We start from the raw sequence: 4,134 nt of genomic DNA, 5'->3' as shown, positions 1-4,134 counted from the left end.
GATGAGCTGCAGTCACATTCAATAAACTGTGCACATTCCTGGGCTTTGGCTTTGACCATGCAGGTCTGTTGTCTCGTACTCCATTGTTCATGTGGCCAGGTTGTGGGAAAGCCCCACTCACAATTGTTTCCCATCCTCCATCCTAGGGTCTTAGATTTTACCCAACACTTCACATGTTATCTTCTAGATCCACTCTAACTTTACTTCAACATGTGTGTCTCTATTATCCTCCCACCATATGTGTGTGTGTGTGTGTGTGTGTCTGTGTGTGTGGTTAGTTTGCATACATCTTTAGGGAAACCTTGCCACTGAAATCCTCTAGGAGTCTATGTAAGTAATCTGTAAACTGTGGATGGGGCAAAATCCAAATGATCTCCCGCAACGTGGCCTTCTAGAAAGAGTAGTGTAAACTGCAATAAAAGGATACACTTGAAAGTAAAACTTGGAGGAAATGCCCTGGCATATCTACATTGTCACTGTGAACTGTGACATTGCTCTCTTGGCTTCTGTGCCCAGGCATGAGGGCTCTGAAGCTATGCTGCATCCTGTGGAACTGTGAATGAGCTTGTGTCACACGAAGCATGTGAATGCAGTGAGAAGACAGTAGGAGAACATTGTGACACTGCCCTCCCATGGAGACATGGAAGTGTTGACAATCACAGTGGGTGAGTCTCCAGCTGCACTTTGAGACCCAGCCAGGCAACGTTTCACCTGTCAGCTCACTTCCTGCACATCCACCACAGGCCAAGGGCAGGCTCAGATGAAGCCCTGTTGAAGACAGGAGCTGTCCCTTGTGAGCTGCATCTCAGGGTATGCGGAAGACCATTCAGCCTCCTGTGATGTGGGAGGTCAGAGTAGTAAGAGGCAGGCAAAGGGGACAGTTCTGAGTTTGTTTTCTTGGCTACCATAACTCCATCTTCCAGGCTAAGGATTTGCTCATGGAAGTCTGCTGTGTCACATGTGTAAAGGCCAAGCTGTCTGAAGTCTCAATAACAACACTGGCCCCAGGTTGCTCTCTCAGTCACTGGGATTTACATGCAGTCCCTCGGACCTTGTCTTCTAGAACCACAAATTCTTTTCTGGCTTCATATGGACAAGGCATATTTTCTCACTCTCTTTCTAGATACCAGTAGGAACACATATATTGGACAGCCATGCTTATTGTCTAAACTGCCAGGCGTCCATGTAGGGCATTAGTGGATACAGCATCATATCTCAGCATCTCTTACTGTAAGGGTTGGAGCAGAACTCCCCCATCTCATCCTGGGTGACGATGTAGATTAGACCCATCAGATTAAATAAAGAATTGAAAAACTTTCCTGGGGGTGAAGTGGTAAGGAAATCATGTTGCCGTCCCATAAATGCACTGCTAAGAGCAAGCTTCAGACAGCCTGGGGGATGCAGCCTGCAGCAGAGACCACAGGCCTTTGGTGGAGAATGATTCAGTTCAAAACTGGGAAGGGAGAAGGATGGTTGATATTGTTCCAGTAGATCTCACTGCCTATAAAAAGAGTTTCTTCCAGATCAGTGAATGATTCTTGTAAAGCAGCTCCTGGAATGGACTACTGAGACCAACCATGAGCCCTCCAGACTGGTGCTTTCCAACCAACAGACAAAAGTATCCACTCTAGGAATGATACATAGATATATACACAGAATACCAGGATGGATACAGAATTTCTTCAGTTCCATGAATGAGGTATTCAGCAGGTGAGATGGCTCAGCAGATAAAGGTAATCGTTGCCAACTCCCTACACCTGAGCTCCTTCCCTAGGACCTACATGATTGAAGGAAAGAACAAACCTCTCACAACTTGTCCTCAGATTTTTATGTAGTTGGGTTTTTCCGGTCTTGGTCCACAGAAGCAAAGACATCAGGTTTTCCAATTCCATTTGACACGGGACCAGTGCCTTCAACCGAATGTTCCTTCCTGGAAAGCTGCAGCCTGTCAGCGTGGCTCAGTGGTTTGTGAACTGCAAGTTCCCGTCTGGGAAGGTGGTCGTGTTCATCAAGCCCACCTGCCCCTATTGCAGAAAGACCCAAGAAATCCTCAGTCAACTGCCTTTCAAACCTGGTCTTCTGGAATCTGTGAACATCACAGCCACTAACAACACCAATGCGATTCAAGATTATTTACAACAGCTCACTGGATGGAGAACAGTTCCTCAGGTCTTCATAGGTAAAGAAAGACTGCATAGGCAGACACAGAGATCTGATCTCCATGCCACAGAATGGGGAGCTGATGACCTGGCTGAAGCAGATTTGAGCTCTGCAGTTAGGAAAGGGGTGCAGGCAGAGCCCATGCCGAGAGCCATCATCCAGCCATTCCGATGGCCAGTGCCCCTGAGAGTTGATGTGCATCACAGAGGATGTCAGTATTTTCTGGTGACTGGGCTTTTCAACAAATTGGCTTTTATTTCTTCTTTTCCTCAGTGCTAAAACCTGTTGCTGTTTGCCTCTAACCATGGGGCTGAGAAGCTTAACAGACAACACTGGCTTGATTTTCCATTCTTCATGAGCTGACATGTCTCTGCCTCTAAGCCCATGTTTCCCATCCAGTTGATCTAAATCCCCATTGAATCTGTTTCTGGTTTCCTGCCATGCTGGTCAGCTGAAGTCATTTTGCAGAAGTCCACTTCCTGAATGGTTATTAAATCAATGGATATTGTGAATTTGTTTATGAGCCACACTCAGGCCTTTCCCTCCCTCCTGCATGCACCATCCCACTTCTGCATTCACAGCTCTCAGCCAGTGTTCTCAACCTTGCCCTCCCACAACCCACAGAAGTCCACACTTGTATGAGGACGCTGTTTGAAAAATCAGATGAAGAGCTTTAGCATACTTGGTCCTCACTGTAGCCATAATAACATAGACGACAGAGCAGATGGTGCATTCATCTCTATTCGTAAAGGAGATTAAGAAAATCCCAAGAAGTTTTATGTTGATCCTAGTCAGAGTACCAGCAAAGTCAAATATGAAATGCAAAATTGCAGAGCTCTCCTTCCAAGAATATCTGTATAAAAACTTGTTTGCAAAACACTGTCCTAAATAATTTCTTCCATTCGCTCTTTGACATTTTGCTTTGATGTCTTGCTATGACATTTAAGTATCATGGAACTGTAGGTCTCTTCTCTGGTCTCCAGTGAGAAGGACACATTCCTAATAATGATGTATCTGTAGATGACTAAAAAAGAAAAAAGAAGATCAGGATTAAAGTTCTGGGTTAAAGGTGTGACTTCCTACCTCAAATATCCAGATTAGAAGTAAATTTGAATTTACATTAAATGGAAATCCCTCACAGATTTCCCCTCTACTTTTGTGGTTTGGTAATCTCAGATGAAGACAATTTAACAACCAAGAATAACCTTTAGAGTCATATTCTCCTCCTCACTAATATTCTTGAACAAATGGCACACTAAAAGATCGAAAGGAAGGGATGGCTATAATCAAAAGCTACATCTGGGTCAGCTCTAACTCTTAGTCAAGGTGACTTTGGATTCGCTCCTTAATGCCCATGGATTGCTCACATAGGACTCTGTAGAGTGTTGTTTCTACTGCCTCACTTTAAGCTCTCAGGCAGACCAAGCTATCAACCCTGCCCAGGTTTCGTTGGATTGCACATAAAAGACACATACATTAAGATACTTTTGACGTGCTTTAGGTCAGTGGCCAGGTTCTTCTAAGCCACCTCAAATAGGATGCCCTCCTTTTCATTCCCAGCTCAACACCTCTAAATCTGCCCTCAGCTCAGTTGCTCAGTTGCCTTTAGTCATAGCTCAGCACCCCAAATCTGCTCTCAGCTTATTGTGTTTATAACCTCCTGCCTGCGACAGCAAGCCCAGTCTGGGAGGCCACCAATGGCCACTCAACCCTAGATCTCAAATGGCTGGTAGCTCTTACTCCCTCTGAAGTATTAAATCCCTTCTCCTCCCTTGTGTCTACTAGCTTGCCTGCAGGAAAACTAGAAGTCCTGCCTATGCCACCCAGCTGGTTGGCCAACAGCATCATTATTGAACTATCAAGGATCAGTGTTCACAGGAAGATTCCTGATCTAAGCATCAAAATCACACCCTACAGAACTCAATGCCTGTGTCTGGTTTGGAGTGGGAGATAGAGTAGTTAGAATTGGATAAT

The 4,134-nt window shown here is 45.0% G+C and overlaps 1 pseudogene; it reads left to right on the top strand.

Moving 5' to 3' along the window:
- The first annotated feature begins 1,920 nt into the window (after positions 1 to 1,920).
- LOC116897743 lies at positions 1,921 to 2,347 on the top strand (annotated as a pseudogene).
- Positions 2,348 to 4,134: the final 1,787 nt, after the last annotated feature.

The sequence above is a fragment of the Rattus rattus genome, chromosome 4, assembly GCF_011064425.1.
Source record: "Rattus rattus isolate New Zealand chromosome 4, Rrattus_CSIRO_v1, whole genome shotgun sequence".
In the NCBI taxonomy this organism is placed as follows: Eukaryota; Metazoa; Chordata; class Mammalia; order Rodentia; family Muridae; genus Rattus; species Rattus rattus.
Note: the sequence above shows the minus strand (reverse complement) of the source record. Positions and strands in the feature narration are given on the sequence as shown.